This window comes from Felis catus, chromosome D2 (genome assembly GCF_018350175.1).
Source record: "Felis catus isolate Fca126 chromosome D2, F.catus_Fca126_mat1.0, whole genome shotgun sequence".
In the NCBI taxonomy this organism is placed as follows: Eukaryota; Metazoa; Chordata; class Mammalia; order Carnivora; family Felidae; genus Felis; species Felis catus.
Genome location: NC_058378.1, coordinates 46375063 through 46392538, shown reverse-complemented (window position 1 = coordinate 46392538; position 17476 = coordinate 46375063). Strand labels below are relative to the sequence as shown.

The 17476-nt window shown below is 49.6% G+C and overlaps 1 protein-coding gene across 7 annotated transcripts in view; it reads left to right on the top strand.

Annotated features, from left to right (window-relative positions):
* The window catches only part of ARHGAP22 (Rho GTPase activating protein 22), a 176742-nt gene that overhangs the window by 92047 nt on the left and 67219 nt on the right, over nucleotides 1-17476 (top strand). The window lies entirely within an intron of this gene.

The following is a 17476-nucleotide window of genomic DNA, read 5'->3' as shown; positions in this document are numbered from 1 at the left end:
CACCTTTGGTGACCGTTCACAGGTCTGCCCGGCTTCTGTATGGTTTGTCCCTTGCACATCTGGCCATAGACTAGGAATGGGCACATGTTTGCCGACTGAATGAAAGGCCACTCACCAAGGAAGACTTTCTAATTCCTCCAACTGTAATTGATCATGTTCCTGGGGCAGCGGTAGGTTCCTTATGTTAATATTTTCTTCAGGACAAAGCAACATGAGATTTTTAAAGTGATCGAGTTTCTTTTTCGAAAGGCAAGTGAAAAGGGCACTCTACAGTGTATTGGCCCAATCTTCCTGACACCCTGGCAGGTGGACATTACATCCCTGATTTACAGATGCAGAAACTGGCACAAAGGGGCAGCTTATCCAAGGTCGCACAACTAATACAAAGTAGAGTCCAGGGTCTATCCAGGTGGGTCCCACTCCAAGTCGCACCCTTAGCAGGCTGCAGCAGGAGCCCAGGCAGGTGCTGGGTACCACGGCTCTGAGACATGGAGGGGCCCAGACAAATTCCTCAGAGAGAGATACACGCACCAGATAGGGCAGGGGCGATGTGCAGGAGGAGGCGTGCTCAGTGCCAGCTCAGAACAAAGATGTAGATAAAATTCTTTACAAGTGATCTCAGCTAGACTAAATCTCGAGATAAATTAGGATGAGGGGAGGAATGTGGCAGGGGATTAGTGGGTGGGGAGGTTGGACGGCCCAGGTCACCTCTGAAAAGCCAAGCCCAGCGAGTCTTCAGCTTAGGAACTTTCTTAGACGAAAGGTCACCCTTAAGTCCAGGACCTTCCTACACAAGGTGTGGTCGGTGGACCCGCTGCATCAGCATCACCTGGGAGCTTGCCGGGAATGCAGATTCTCAGGCCCCACCCGGAACTCCTGAAGCGGAATCTGTGTGATGGCAAGGTGTCCTGGATGATTTGTGTGCACATTCAAATGCGGGAAGTGCTGCTCTCCAGCAGACCACTGTTCGTGCTACCCAGCCATGGGCCATGAACTTCTGCAGGCAAGGGTTGCACTTGTGACCTCAGAGCCTGGTGCCTGGCTTTTGAAGGTGTTCGATAAGTTAAACCAATGAAAAAGTACTAATTCAAAAGCAGGAAGAGAGCAGGGACGCCTGGGTGGCTCAGTCGGTTCAGCGTCCCACCTCTTGGTTTCGGCTCGGGTCACGATCTGAGTGTCCATGAGTTCGGGCCCCACGTCAGGCTCTGCACTGACGGTGTGGAGCCTGCTGGGGATTCTCTCTCCCTCCCTCTCTGTCTGCCCCTCCCTTGCTCATGCTCTCTCTGTCTCTCAAAATAAAAAAATAAAAAAGCAGGAAGAGAGCAGAAAGCAGTGGTAGAGAGAGGCAGACATTGAAAAGAAACTGAATCTAGCTCTTGGGCTACAAACCGAGGGACAGACCGAAGCCAATTACCCATGAGCTGATTCCGGCCCATAGGAAGTATTTTGTTTGGCTCATGAAATATTTCTAAAAGCAGAAAAAAAAAAAAAAACAACTTGCGGAAAACATAGATTTCTATAGAGTAAATGTGGGTCTGCTTTCTCTGTATGAACAATTAGCAGGGGCTCAATACCAGCTCCCTCTTAGAGCTTGAGTGATCTCCATTTGGCCAGAATCCCCACCACTCCCTACTATACCTCCGCCTGTTTCCTCAGTTCATCTTACATGCCTGATCTCTCTATAAAGGTTTGCATCTCTGAACCCTAGTGTGGCTCATGATAAGCTCAAACCAAAGATGGCTTTGAGCCAATATACAGTGTATATTGTATATTGGTCGAATCATTCAATACCTCCAGTTATTTGTCATGTGGGGTTGGGGTTAAGGGTGAGGTGTTCTGTCACACTGTCTGAGATCCAGTCCCGTCTCAGCCTCTCCCCAGGTCTGTGGTCCTGAGTGAGTCACACAACCCCTTAAAGTTCAGGCTCCTCATCTGTGAAATTACCTCCATAAAAGCAGCTCCGGGGAGAGCATTTGGTATCATACCCGGCACATGGTCAGCAGTAGCTAATTAGTAGGACATTAGTCGCTGCAGCTCCAGAGAGAAATAACACACAGGTATGCAGGTACTTATTCCCTGCCTTTCTAAAATTTCAACATTAATTATGTTGATTATTAATTCGTGATTATGTTAATTATCAGTATTTCCCATATAAAGGTGAACATAATACCTAAATTGTTAAGATTCAGTGAGGCTAAGTATTTTATACCCTTGAAAATGTGTACATATCAAAAGCATGAAATAAAAACATAAACCTATGAAATATACACACTAAAGACATTGCCCCTCTAATATAAATTATTAGGTTAAATTAATAAAATATTCAAAAATAACAGACCAAACCCTATAAAATAAAGAAAATTTTAATAATGAACACTCGAAATACTCTTTAATGCTATTCTTTTTTTTTTAATTTAAAAAATTTTTTTTTCAACGTTTATTTATTTTTGGGACAGAGAGAGACAGAGCATGAACAGGGGAGGGGCAGAGAGAGAGGGAGACACAGAATCGGAAACAGGCTCCAGGCTCTGAGCCATCAGCCCAGAGCCTGACGCGGGGCTCGAACTCCCGGACCGCAAGATCGTGACCTGGCTGAAGTCGGACGCTTAACCGACTGCGCCACCCAGGCGCCCCTAAATTTTTTAATGTTTTTTTTTTTTATTTTTGAGAGAGAAAGAGAGCGTACACAAGCAAGGGAGGGGCAGAGAAAGAAAGAAACACAGAATCCGAAGCAGACTGCAGGCTGAGCTGTCAGCACAGAGCCTGATGCGGGGCTTCAACTCACCAACTATGAGATCATGACCCTGAGCCCAAGTCAGACGCTCAACCGACTGAGCCACCCAGGCGCCCCCCCTTTGACGCTATTCTTGAATCATGAGCCTGTTTTGTGTGCATGTTTTCTAGCTGTCATGAAATTTTTCACTCCGCCCTGTGAGGAGAGTGTCCCAGGCTAAATTTCAAGCTTAACACCCAATATTACCCTTTCAGTTCTTCATCCTCAAGCAATCCGTCTCTCACTCGATACTTTCAAGATTTTTCTTTTTATCCCCCCTTTTGTTGTTCTTAGCAGGTCCTACATCTTTTCATCGATTGGGAGCTCTGGTTTTATTTCTTCTGTTTGTTTGCTTTTAAAGTTTATTTATTTATACTGAGAGAGAGAGCCGGGAAGAGAGGGACAGAGAGAGAAAAATCCCGAGCAGGCTCCATGCTATCAACGCAGAGCCCAACACAGGGCTTGACCTCACACCCTGGGATCAGGACCTGAACTGAAACCAAGAGTTGGACGCTCAACTGACTGAGCCACCTGGGTGCCCCAGCTCTGGTTTTATTTTAAAGAAACAGTTTCTGGATTGCCTTCACTTTCTCCAGTGTTCTCCTGGGTAGGTAGAGATTCGAATGCATTAGGTCGATGGGTTGCCTGGAGCAGTTTCCAGGCTGTTGTGTTTGAACGCCACTGGTTTGGAAGGTGTTTGAACCAGAACAAGGATTTATGTTGCAATAGAGGCACCTTGGTTTTCTTCCTCCCCTGTGGATGATGGAGAAATAGAAAAACATTTTCTAAACAAGTTTACCTTTACTGGATCCAAATTCTACTGTAGTATATCCCCGAGTGTAAATTATCCTGATATATATGTGTGTGTGTGTTTTTGTGTGTGTGTGTGTGTGTGTGCGTATGTGTGGACACACACACACACACACATATATATATATATATCTCACAAATATATATATATCTCACAAAAATACCCATAGTTCAGCACTTTTTTTAAAGCATGTTATTCTGTTACACTATATGTTCACTAACTTGGATTTAAATTTTAAAAATTTGGGGGCACCTGAGTGGCTCAGTTGGTTGGGCGTCCAACTTTGGCTCAGGTCACAATCTTGCAGTTCGTGGGTTCGAGCCTGCTTTGGATTCTCTGTCTCCCTCTCTCTCTGCTCCTCCCCTGCTCACACTCTGTCTCGCTTTCTGTCCCTCCCTCATGTGGGCTCTCTCTCCGTTTCTCAAAAATAAACACTTAAGAAAATCTAATTTAAAAAATTTGTTTAAAGCACGTTATTCTGGAATAACAATATTAAGAACTAGAGTTATAATCAGTTAAAAGATTCCAGATTTGGAAGTTCTTCTGAAGGTCAGTGACATCTTTCTGGGTCCCTAGGGCACAGCCCGCCCCGATGCTTTACTGAGTGCGAGGAAACAGCTGGGGAGACCAAGGCTTAGAAAGGAAGGAGATCAGGGACACCTGGGTGGCTCAGTCCTTAAGCGTCTGACTGGCTCAGGTCATGATCTCATGGTTCGTGAGTTCGAGCTCTGCAACGGGCTCTCTGCTGTCAGCACAGAGCCTGGAACCTGCTTCAGATTCTGTGCCTCCCTCTGCCCCTCCCCCTCCCCTGCTCACACTCCGTGTCTCTCTCTCTCTCAAAAATAAATAAACATTAAGAACATTTTAATAAGAAGAAAAGAGGGAGGTCCTCATTGTCCCCGCCCCAGTCCGTGCCCACCGGAAACCTCAGAAAGTGACTTCATTTGGAAATAGGCTCTTTGCTTACGCAATTAGTTAAGATGAGGTTCTGAGTAGTGCAGGCGCTAAGTCCAGGGACTGGTACCCTTAGAAGAAGAGGGAAATCCCGACCCACAGACACACGAGGCAGAAGGTCCCGTGCCGATGGAGGCAGAGACTGAGGTGATGCAGCTGCAGGCCAAGGAACGCCAAGGATTTGTAGGTGACGCCAGAAGCTAGTCGGCAGGCAGGGCTGGAACAGATGCCTGCCTAGAGCCTTCAGAGAGAGCACTGCCCTACCTACAACCTGATTTCAGACTTACCGCCTCCAGAGCTCGGGGAGAATACACGTCAGTTGTTTTAAGCCACCCAGTCTGTGACAGTTTGTTACAGCAGGCCTGGGAAAGTCATGCGGCTGTGGAGTCCGGAAGGAGGGAAGCTACCAGAGACACAGGCCCTTGTCTGCAGGACCTGTTTTCGCTGACCTTGGGAATCCAGGCCACACTCTCGGGAGCAGAAACCCAGAAGACCTGGCTCATCTTCCTCCCCTCCGGCCCGTCTCCCTGCACCCCCTCTCTGCTCTGATCTTGCACACAGCCAGCATTGACATACCGGCCTGCAGCACCCTGCCTGGTGACATCCAGGTGCTGCCTGCTGTCCAGTGGAAAGAACAGAGCTTCAGGAGTCGAAGAGACCCAGGAAGAACCAGCTTTTCTGAGCTGTGAGCACTGCCTTGAAAGTCACCTTGTCTGCCTGAGCCTCACTGGATGGTGATAACAATGGCCGGGATGGGGTTTGGCAGGGACAGTTGGATACAGCAGTATCCATAGCAGGTGCTATGGTACGCAGCAGGTGCTCAATACATGTGAGGACCGCCCTCCCTCCCCGTGGAAGAATAGTTGAGAATCTCAGCGTCATGGAGAGCCAGGCTTCTCCTGATGGGCTTGGGGCGGAACTGGAGCAGGTGGAAACAGGCCAGAAGACACCCACCGTGGGCAGCGCCTTCCTCTGGGAGGAAGAGGCCTGGAGAGCGGGGTGGGGGACACGGGCCCTCATCACAGATACGCAGGCCCTGGGCTGAGAAGGGGCGTCCAGCGCAGGGGCTCTGGTCCGGTCTCCTGTGTCTGGCACAGAGTGGCGCTCCACAAATAACTGTCAAAGGAATAATGTTGGGAGAAGGAAAGAACAATCGGCCAGATGTGTCAGAGCGCTGTCCGCCAGCGGGCCGCCCCAGGGCCTGCACGGCAGGAATGTGCAGAGCAGAGATTTCTTTTCTTTGTTTTAAATTGAGAGAAGCTGATCTCCTTTGTTCTGTGAAGGGTCACTTAAGTGGCCCTCTTGGATATGCAAATGCATGACCAGTAAGCAGCCAGCATCCCAGGATCCGTTCTTAACCGGACTTTTTGTGGCTGTTGGTGGTGGGTGGTATTTTTTTTATTTTTTGAGTGGCTTGGCAAAGATTGTGCCCTTCTTTGGCACACGGCAGACGGGGGATTCTGTCGGGAGAGTTGGGGGAGGAGAAATTTGCGGACTGATTTGCACAAAGAGCCCAAGTTTTCTGGAAGGAGTGAGATGGTTACACCAACACAGTGTTTTCACACTTTTTTGACAACAAGAAATAAACATTACATCCCACCCCAGGAACCAGGCAAAGGTTTCAAAAAACGGTGCTGTTCCCACATGCAGTGCCCGGTGGCATTTTGTTTTATTTATTTAAAAAAAAATTTTGTTTAACGTTTATTTATTTTTGAGACAGAGAGAGACAGAGCATGAACGGGGGAGGGTCAGAGAGAGGGAGACACAGAATCTGAAGCAGGCTCCAGGCTCTGAGCTGTCAGCACAGAGCCTGACGTGGGGCTCGAACTCACGGACCACGAGATCATGACCTGAGCCGAAGCCGGCCGCTCAACCGACTGAGCCACCCAGGCACCCCTGGCATTTTGTTTTAAGTAGGCTTCATGCCCAGAGTGGGACCCAATGTGGGGCTTGAGCTTACAACTCTGAGATCAAGGCCTGAGCTAAGATCAAGAATCAGATACTTAAGCAACTGAGCCAACCAGGCAGCCCTGGTATTTTTAAGTCCATGTGATTCTATCTCTTTTTTTTTTTCAACGTTTATTTATTTTTGGGACAGAGAGAGACAGAGCATGAACGGGCGAGGGGCAGAGAGAGAGGGAGACACAGAATCGGAAACAGGCTCCAGGCTCTGAGCCATCAGCCCAGAGCCCGACGCGGGGCTCGAACTCACGGACCGCGAGATCGTGACCTGGCTGAAGTCGGACGCTTAACCGACTGCGCCACCCAGGAGCCCCTCTATCTCATTTTTTAAAGTACTGGTCAAGACCCGCTGAGTTGATTTCATGACCCCCTAATAGGTTGAGTCCATAGTCTGAAAAATACTTCTTGGTTTTGGAATTCAGATCTGTTGGGTGGACCAAGGCCTGGCTGCAGGAAGGGTTCTGAGGCCTTGGAAGGAGAGGCCTTGAGGGTAGTGAGCTCCACCCAGGACTGAGTAACTGGGGAGGTGAGGAACAGTGGTCCTGGGGAGTTAGCAGTTACTGGAACTGGCTTTGTCCCAGCCATCTGAGACCTACTGGCCCCTGGAAGGTGTGTGTGTGTGTGTGTGTGTGTGTGTGTGTGTGTGTGTGTGTGTATGATCTGATAGACGAGGTCTGTAGAAGCTGGAAGAGTCTCCCCAAGCAGGAGGTCATGTGCCAGAGGTCCTGTGTGTCTCTGGAGAGACTTGGCAGCCCTGTCCCTCCCCATGGGGGCATTTCTCTGGTCTGGTGCCAGCAGCCCATCCCCACGGGGCTGTAATCTCCTTGCCACCCCTACAGCCAGCTTGGGAGGGGACTGCCCCACGCCCACTGTCCTGGGACAGCCTGGCACCCTGTGGGAGTGACCAGGTAAGGGAATCCAGTCACACCCCAGAGGCCCTGCCTTATCTGCAGGGAGCCCTCCAGGCTTCACAGAACACTGAGGCCTGTGTGGAACACTCCGGAGGAGCTGCTGAGTGGCCCTTAAGTGGCGCTTTGGAGATGCAAAACTCTGGGACATAGGGACTCTACCCATCCCAGCATCTATTCCGGAGATGCATGGTCAATGCCAGCTTCTGCTCAGCAGCCCGATGGGCATCGGGATAGGACAGAAGTGGCCTGGACACTTATCCGCCAGAATGAGAAATGGGAAGCCCAGTCGTCCTGCGTTTTCTCCTTCCACAACTAGGTGGCAGCAGCAAGCACAAGTACTCCACCCCCTTCCCAAGGGCTCTGCATCCCCCTCTCCCTCCTCAGGGGTAAAATTCTCCCAGTCCAGCCCCCCCCCCCACCTGCCCAGCACCCCATCCTCTAAGAAAGGGAAAGCTGTTGGGCACTGAATATGTGTGAAATTCTTTTCTCAGCGCCCCAGTTAATCCTCACAGCCCTTCAGGACCTTCTGCCCCATTCGTGGCCCCCATTGAAGGACTGAGGGTCTTCCAAGATGCTGGAAGTTGGAAGTCAGATCAGACGGCTTTGGCATCCATTTCAGTATGGTGGCAAAATACAAAATCGCCTGACTGCCTCTCATGGCACCTCATCTTCTGAACCCCAGGGGTTCAGCCAAACCTGTTTCCTTTTCCTGTGGCCTTGCAAAAGGACTGTTCCCCAGCCTCCCCACCAGTAAGACAGGTCACATGACTGAACTCAGGACAATGGACTGCAGGTGGGAGTGCTGATATAGGCTGCTCTCAGCCCCTAAAATCCTGAGGTCTCCCTGCCCCCTACCCCCTCCTCCGACAAGAGGAGAAGATCCAGAGGACACCGAGGTCCTAGAAGGAACCTGGGTCTCCAAATGACCATATGGAGCAGAGACCCCTCCCCCTCTGCCTTTCATGTTTCTCTGCTTGGGATGGTGACCAGCGCAAGAAAGAGTGTTCACAGGGTTAAGACACTGACATTTTGCAGTTGTTTGGTCCAGCACCAAACATGAATTACCCGATTAATGTGCTCCTTTTCTGATCTGCAACTTGGGGTTATCAGCACTCATTCTCAGGGTTGTTGTGTCAGTGATGCACGTTGTATGTAAATCGCCAAACCTAGGGGCTGGCACGCTGAAAACAGTCGAAGGCTCACCCGCTGAGGCCCCTCCCCTGCACTGCTGATGAGGCCCCTCCCCTGCACTGTCAGCAGCAGCGAGAGCGGCAGGGATGACAGCAGCAAGGAGGGCTAGTTAACCCCCAGCTGACAGTGCCTTGCCGCCTCTGGCCAGGCAGACCAGACCCCAGGTGGGCCAGTTCATGATGGAGGGTGTCATCTTCTGTGGCATGTGTGGATGCTAGGAGCCTTCTGGGGTGCACAGGTCATGCCGATGCAAATGCTTTGTCTACTAGAGGTTTGCCTCAACTGTGGAGACACACACACCATCAAGGGGCGATCTGTAAATGGGATGCTGAGCTAAGGGGATCACACACACTGGAAGTGACAGGTGAGAGTCCCACCGGAGACAGACACCTCAGTTCAAATCCTGTCTCTTCCACTTACTAGCTGTGGGACCCCAGGTAAATCATGTAGCATCTCAGTGCCTTGGTTTACCCATCAGTAAAATAGGAATGTAATAGGATTCTTGTGGAGATGGAGTTAATATATGTAGAATGCTCACAGCAGTGCTTGGCATACAGTAGGTGCTCAATATGTGCTGCTCTTCTTACCGAAGCAAGTATCCCACTTGGTGCCTCCTGGTCAAGCAGTTGAGACCATCTTCCTCCCCCAAGTTCATGGAGAGGCCTGATGCCACAGTCTGCCTTGAGGAGTAGGTGCTACAGCTGTCCAGGCCCCTGGCCAGGGAGCAGGAGCCCTCGAGACCATGGCTGTGGCCTCCTGCTCTTTCCCATGCTGCATTTCTCCTGGGGGCGGGAGAGGAAAGGAAGGCAGAAAGAGCAGGTGGGGGCAGGGGTGGGGGTGAGACTCCAGGAAAAGACAATGGGCTTTGTAAAATCCCTCTCTGGGCAGTCTGGCCAAGTTCAATGGCTTCAGGCCACATGAACAGCAAGAAAAATGTGGCCCAGGAATTTCTCCCCAACGATTCCCCTTGTCTTTCTCTGTGGGAATTTGGAGCTGCAGACACATTCCTTCCATGAAAAACGTCCACAGCAGCCGAAGACCCATTGGCCAGAGCTGGGGAACCCAGCTGGCCATGCACCTCTGGGGCCCTGCCCCCAGTGCCCCGCTCCCTGAGGAGTGGGCAGACAAATGTGCGGGACAATGGGCTCTCTCTGGCAGACTTCAGAGCCTGCTCTGTCAGGGACTGACTTCTCCCCAGCACCGCACACCGCTCTTAAGAGGGGTCCAGACAGTGTGTGCAGCTGCTCTTTCCCAGTCTGTCACGCAGAAGTGGAAACTAGTCACCTCTTAGAGATGGGAATTCACTTTTTTCTAAGCCAAGTACTTCCCAACTTAATAGGAAGCCATTTCCCAATGCTCTAAAATTCTTTTAAAACAGAGGGCTGCAAACTACATAAACCCACAGGCCAAATATGGCTTACCACCTGCTTTTGCAAATAAAGTTTTATTGAAACACAGCCACACCCCTCCATTTATGTACTGTCTATGGCCAATCTCATGCTATAAGGACAGAGTTGGGTAGCTACTATGAAGACCATATGGCATGCAAAGTTTAAATATGTTTATGATCTACCCCTTGTAAGAAGTTTACTGACTCTTGGTTTAAAGTAGAATATATTACACTCACTTATTCACTTACACTCCTATGTTATTCCACAAAGGATTGGAAACAGCTTCTAATGGGAACACTTAAAATAAAATGAAGGTAACACAATAGTAATAATTTTAAAAATTAAGGACCAGCGAAAATGCAAATAAAAGTAGAAAAACAGGGGCAGTTGACTGGCTCAGTTGGTTGAGCATGCAGCTCTTGAATCTTGGGGTGGTGAATTTGAGCCCCATGTTGGGGTTGGCGTTTACTTTTATTTTTTTTTTTCAACGTTTATTTATTTTTGGGACAGAGAGAGACAGAGCATGAACGGGCGAGGGGCAGAGAGAGAGGGAGACACAGAATCGGAAACAGGCTCCAGGCTCTGAGCCATCAGCCCAGAGCCTGACGCCGGGCTCGAACTCACAGACCGCAAGATCGTGACCTGGCTGAAGTCAGACGCTTAACCGACTGCGCCACCCAGGCGCCCCTGGCGTTTACTTTTAAAAAAGTAGAAAAGCAAAATCAGGACACAAAAGCACAGATGTGATGCCTACTTTAGGGCCTTCATACTTGCCAAAGCCAAACTTTAAATTTTCCCTGAGCTTCCTGGCAGTGAAAGGAAAAAGAGAAATGGAAGTCTCATTAAGAGAAAGGAAAAAGCAGACCAGTCCTTATGGAATCCACAGCCTTTTCTAGCACAAAGCAGTATGGACCTGCTTCAAACATACTTTACCTTTCCCAGAGTCATATGCTTCATTTAAAAAAAATTTTTTTTTACGTTTATTCATTTTTGAGAGACAGAGAGAGACAGAGTATGAGCAGGGGAGGGGCAGAGAGAAAGGGAGACAAAGAATTCAAAGGAGGCTCCAGGCTCTGATCTCTCAGCACAGAGCCTGACATGGGGTTCGAACTCACGAATCACGAGATCATGACCTCAGCCGAAGTCAGATGCCTAACCGACTCAGCCATCCAGGCGCCCCCACGTACTTCATTTTTAAAAAAAGAAACCAGAACAATGAGTCTGCAAAGTGAATAGTAATGGCAGTGCTGTTGATGAGGGATAATATGGGGAGAGGGGTGCTACTTAACATGTTTAACCGGCTTTTTACATCCAAATCAGTTGGCTTCTGTGCACTGTGATAAAAGAGCGCAAACCATATTTTGAGATACAGGGTGAGCGGTTGCCTTTCTGCTTATCCTTTCTCTAGGTCTATTTCAGAGCAAAAACGGAAATGGACCAGAGGCAGCCCCAACTTGTCACGACATCACCTCTCAGTGCCTGGCACAAAGCAGGCCCTCAAGAAATGCTTGATGTGGGGTGGGTCTAGCTTCTCGGGACCTTCGATTTCCCATGAAAAATGAGGAAATAGTACTAAAACTGTGAAGCTTTTCCAATTCCAGAATGTCTGTGAGTCTTGGTGGTGTCCATACGTGTGTGCACTCTGGATTTGGGGCAGAATCCTAACACAGATCAGAACTATGATAGGAGGAGAGGATGAGAGGAGGAGGTGGCCCAGGTGCAGACCCTCACCTCCAGGAGGCAGGGGACAGGGAGCTGGTCATGAGGAAGGTGACCTGTGGTGACCAGACTGCCCGATTCCAGGGCAGGCCGTCCCGCCCACCAGCTGTGTGACTCTGAGTGCTCACGTGGCCTGAGCAGGTGTCCACATCCTGTCCTGTAAAAGGAGTGTGCTGACATCTCACTATCACCGGGCTGTCGTGGACAAAAAAATGAGACACCAGTGCCGGAGTGAGGGAGGTTTGGGGCACGCGGTCTACAAAGTGCCTTTGTCTTCAAGAAGTCCCCTCCACCAGGTGCCAGGGCTGCCAGAAAGTGTCCCTGACACTAACAGGTGTCCCTGACATTGCTAACAGAGCAATGAGCCTCATGTGGCTCTCCTGCCAGACGCGGTGGAGCCCTCCACCGGGGGTTGTTTTTCCCATCCATGTCTCACCTACAGATACGCCTTAGATCTAGAGGGCACTGAATTCAACACCAAGTGTGGTCCCTTCTCCCTCCAAAATATCTCCCAGAGAGTCATTAAGAGCTCAGGCTCCAAAGCAAGACAGGCTAAGTCCCAATCTGAGCACAGACACTAATTAGCTGGGTGACCTGGTGGAAATTACTTTACCTCTCTGTGCCCCAGGGTCCTTCTCCTTAACGTGGAAATAAGGATGATACCTAACACATAGGACGGCTCTGAATTTTAATAGAATGTGAAGCAATTAGTCCGGCACGCGGTCACAGCCAGGCGGTGTTGGCTATATTAAAATTATCTATAATTCCCCATGTTTCCGTTGTTTTACTGCATAACAAACTACCCCCAAGTGACTTAAAACCTCTTATTTGCTCACGATCCTACAGTATAGGCAGGGCTCGGCAGGCCCAGCTCGACTTTGCTCTGTGTGTATCACCTGGAGATCCGCTTCCGGGGCGGCCTCGTTTCTCCGGGTGGTCTCTTTGCATTGCTAGGCTGGGCTTCCTGGAGCATCCTCAGGGCAGTCCTCAACCCGGTCACAAGGGGAAGACAACAGCAGAAGTTGCCAAGCCTTCTGAGGATTTACACCCAGGACTGGCCCAGAGTCACTGTTGTCACCTGATGGTTAAAGCAGGTCAGAGGGCAGTCCAGATTCGAGGGGACGGGAGCACGCAGGCGTGAGAACTGAGAAGTGTGGTTCAGGGGGGGTCACCCTGCTGGCACGTGTCCCACCTGGTCTCCCTCTCTCCCCTGCTGTGTTCGAGCCCTGCAGCTCTCAGGCTTCTGCCTTTTGCTTCGGAGTTTCCCCCTGCTCCTGGTCGCCCCTGCCCAGTCCCTACCTTGGCCCAGCGCCAGGCTGATGAGTCAGAATCACAGGCTGCATCATATTCCCCTACCCCAAATGCCCTACTGCACTTTCCCACCCCAGAGCCTAGGTCCTCAACAAGATAGCACCACCCGTTGGGAGGACCACTCTTATGTCATCCCCTGAGGAGCTGGTCTCTTCCTCATGTCTCAATGCCCTTCTCAACAACCTTTGTTCGGTAGAGCCCTTCCTGAACCACCCCCCTCCCCCCCAGAACCAGGTCACTGTCCAGGGTGTCATCTTGGCCTCCCCAGAGCTCAGGCCTTGGTATTTTGTCTTGGTATTCTCAGGTATTCATTGTGTTCAGTCATTGTTTGGTACGTGGATGGATGGGTACATGGATGCATGGATGAATGAATGATCATTGTGGCCCCTCAGAGCTATACCTGGGACTAAGATGCCGTGACCCCAGTTTTGTCCTTCCCTTGAGCTGCCCAAGGCTGGACTCACACCTTGAGATGGTACCATGAGGGTACCTTGGGTACGAAAAATCATGGAGGAGCAGCCAGCCCCCTACAGAGAGGTGTGAGGGCCGGGTCCTGAGTCTCCTAAGCAAATCCTTGAATGGCCTGGGGCATATCTGGAACCTGGAGCCCAGGCTGCAATAAAGCCAGGATCCCAGCAGCAGCAGCCATCCTAGAAACAGCCCATATCCTTATTACCAAACTTTGAAATGGAATAAAGCAGTAGAAGGTGGGGGTCTGGGTGGATGAGGGTAGCCCCAGTCCCACGGAGTCTTTGTCCTCCAAATCTGGCATCCGACCCTCCTCCCAGAGCCCACTGCACTCACTTGAAACCCACTTCCTGATTCTGGCTCCGTTTCCCTATAATGTGCAGGATGTTGGCCTTGCAGCTCAGAAAGATGTCTCAGAGCCTCCTACTATTCTGACTAGTCTTCTGGAGTGGGGTGGCTTGAGCTCATCTGGAGCCTTGTACCACTGAGTGATCCTGATGTTTTGGCTCAATTCAAAATGGTTTGAGGTCATGATCAATTCAGGGGGCAGAGCTATATTCAAGGAGCTTGATTTTTCAGGCAAATTCCATGCTTAGTATATGCTTTTCCAGTTGCTGCCCATGACTCTATGCTTAACTGAGGAAATGACATCTATACATCCATCTGCCCACCCACCTACACATCCATCCATCCATCCATCCATCCATCCATCCATCCACCTATCCATCCACCCATCTGCCCATCCATCCATCCATCCATCCATCCATCCATCCATCCACCCAACCCACCTACACATCCATCCATCCATCCATTCCACCCATCCACCTATCCATCCACCGATCTACCCATCCATCCATCCATCCATCCATCCATCCATCCACCCATCCATCCACCCAACCCACCTACACATCCATCCATCCATCCATCCATCCACCCATCCACCTATCCATTCACCCATCTACCTATCCATCCATCCTTCCATCTATCCATCCTTCCAACCATCCATCCAACCATCCATTTTGTCTCTACCACTTACCACTTCACTGGGCTTGGGCAGTTTCTTCACCTCCCTGAACTTTTGTTTCTTCCTCTATAAGTTGAATGTAATGGCATCTACCTCATATGATTGTGCTGTGGTGAACTGTGATATTAACACTAGAGAATTGCCTGGCACCTGGTAGGAAGCACAGAGTGAATGTTATTTTTTCTTCCCTTTTCGAGAACAGACAGACATATAACTAGAAAACTATAAAAAGACAATGTATCGTCAGGAACTGAAGTGTGTGAAACCAAAGGCAAGAACACTAGAAACTCTTGCCTGGCTTTCTGTCTCCTGAAACTGCCCTGGGAGTTGATATTTAAAGCCACTTTGAAAAGTCGAGTATCCAAAATATATTTGAACGGTTCAATGGGGATGCTGACCTTCTATAATAGGCTCATTTGAAATGATCCTGCTTTGCTACTTCCTCTTAGAAAGATAAACAAGTAACCCACAATGGCCGCTGTGATGTTTTCTTTTAAATCTTGCTTTCCAAATGTAGGACTTGGCCGCTGGACAATCACCCGGGGGCTCGCTCCCCGCACATGCTCTCCCTGAATGCAGGGAGCTCTAGCTTGGAATTCCTGGGGCCTCATTAAGCCCGCTGTGACTAAGTGATCTTGCCTGGTGCTAAAACTGTTTAAAATGACTTGGCAGCAGCCAGAAGTCAGGTCTCTCTGTTTTTTCTCAGTTACTCCCTCTTTGTAACCCCCCCGCCTACATGTCATGAAGTGAAAACATCTTTCTTTCCGGATCTGGTGCAGGACAACCTTTCTCTCTCCCTGAAAAAGCCTCATCCTAGTCTTTCTGGAGATTAAGGAAAGGGAGGCAGAAATCTGCCCCTTTGTTAATCTCTCCTTTGAATAAGATTTAACTCCTGGGAAAACCTCTTCTCTACTCCAAGTCATTCTTTCCTCCCTTCCTCCCCCCACCCCATTTAACTCTTCTGCCCCAGGCCACAGGCAGCCTCTGCCACTGCTCTCCTGGACCACCTCTGTTTTACCAAGACGGGATGGGGGTGGGGTGGAAGGGAGAAAATCCCAGTCAAGCCAAGGCCATCAGAGGTTCACCACAGCCCCGTTTTGGGGGCAGGAACTGATCCCAGGAACTGAAGGGCTGAGAAAGAAATTAGTATTTTATTACACAACATGTAAATATGCCTTTCTCTTTAAAAATTAGACCATCAAAATGCCAAAGTCTTTTGACACCATCTTTCAATCTGTTCTTGTCACTCACTCTCTCCCCAGAGGGAACCACTCCTTTTTTTTTCTAGGCCCAAGCACCTAGAGCAGTGCCACGCACAGAGCCTAGCTGTCTAGCAGTGTTCTGTAGGTGTGTTTTTATGCAAGTGCTATGAATCCACAGATCTCAAACATTAGGTCCAGCTCCCTATTTTTTAAAAAAAATTTTTAAATGTTTATTTACTTTTGAGAGAGAGAGAGAGAGAGCGGGGGAGGGGCAGAGAGAGAGAGAGGGAGACACAGAATCTGAATTAGGCTCCAGGCTCTGAGCTGTCAGCACAGAGCCCGACTACGCGGGTCTCGAACCCACAAACTGGGAGATTATGACCTGAGCTGAAGTCGGATACTTAACTGACTGAGCCACCCAGGTGCCCCTAGTTCCCTATTTTGATATCGTATTTCATTTCATGAAAATACCAGTGTATTTGATAATCCCTTTACCAATGAATATTTTGTTGGTTTCAATTTTTGGCAATTACAAACAAGGGTGCAATGAATGGTCCTGCACAGGATTTCTTGGGCATGTGGGCAAGCATTTCTGTGGGGTGCATGCTGCAAAATGGGACTGCTAGGCCCAGGGTGTTAAGCATTTTTAGTTTAGTTTTTTTTTTTTTTAATTTTTAAAAAATGTTTATTTTTGAGAGACAGAGAGAGAGAGAGAGAGAGAACGCGCAAATGGGGAAGGGGGAGAGAGGACACAGAATCAGTCTGAAGCAGTCTCCAGGCTTTGAGCGATCAGCACGGAGCCTGTCGCCGGGCTGGGACCCACTAACCATGAGATCATGACCTGAGCCGAAGTCGACTGCTCAACCAATGGAGCCACCCAGGGGCCCCAGCATTTTGAGTTTTCATAAACAGCTCACGTGTTACTTTCCAAAGTCATTGCACCAAAAGCACCCGTTTGCCTATATCCTCACCAATACTTGAAGATGACAGTTCACGTTTACAGAGCATTTAGCGACCTGCTGGCTGTGTTCTCTATGTATGTATAGTAAATATCTAAATATCTATTCAGGGGCGCCTGGGTGGCTCAGTCGGTTAAGCGTCCGACTTCGGCTCAGGTCACGATCTCGCGGTCCCCGAGTTCGAGCCCCGCGTCGGGCTCTGTGCTGACTGCTCAGAGCCTGGTGCCTGTTTCAGATTCTGTGTCTCCCTCTCTCTCTCTGCCCCTCCCCCGTTCATGCTCTGTCTCTCTCTGTCTCAAAAATAAATAAACGGTAAAAAAAAATAAATAAATAAAAATCTATTCATAGATCCATGGATAGATTATATCAGCTCATTTAATCCTCAGAAAGGTCCACTGGAGAGGTTCTACTATCCTCTCCGTCTATAGACCCGGGAGCTGAGCACGAAATGTTTAACTTGATACCATCAAACCTTTCATCTGCGCAAAATGACACCTAAACCGATGTCACTTCCCTCACTTTTCAGGTGAAGAAACAAGTCTCAGAAGGGAAGTGCTTTATCAAAGTCACCTGGTCCAGCCCAGCCAGGTTTGGGGGTAGCCTGGGCAAGCACGCTTTTACTGCTACTGCAGTTGTAGAGTTCAGGTGAGCTGCGTAAATGAGAGCCTCCTCTGAGTGACCCGTGAGGTGACTGCTTAGAGGACGCAGCTGGAGGGAGGCGAGGCACCCTTCCTTCCCGCCCGCGCCGGCCGGCGCGCCCCCCACCCCTCGCTTGGCTCCCGGCGCGCGGAGGAGGGAGC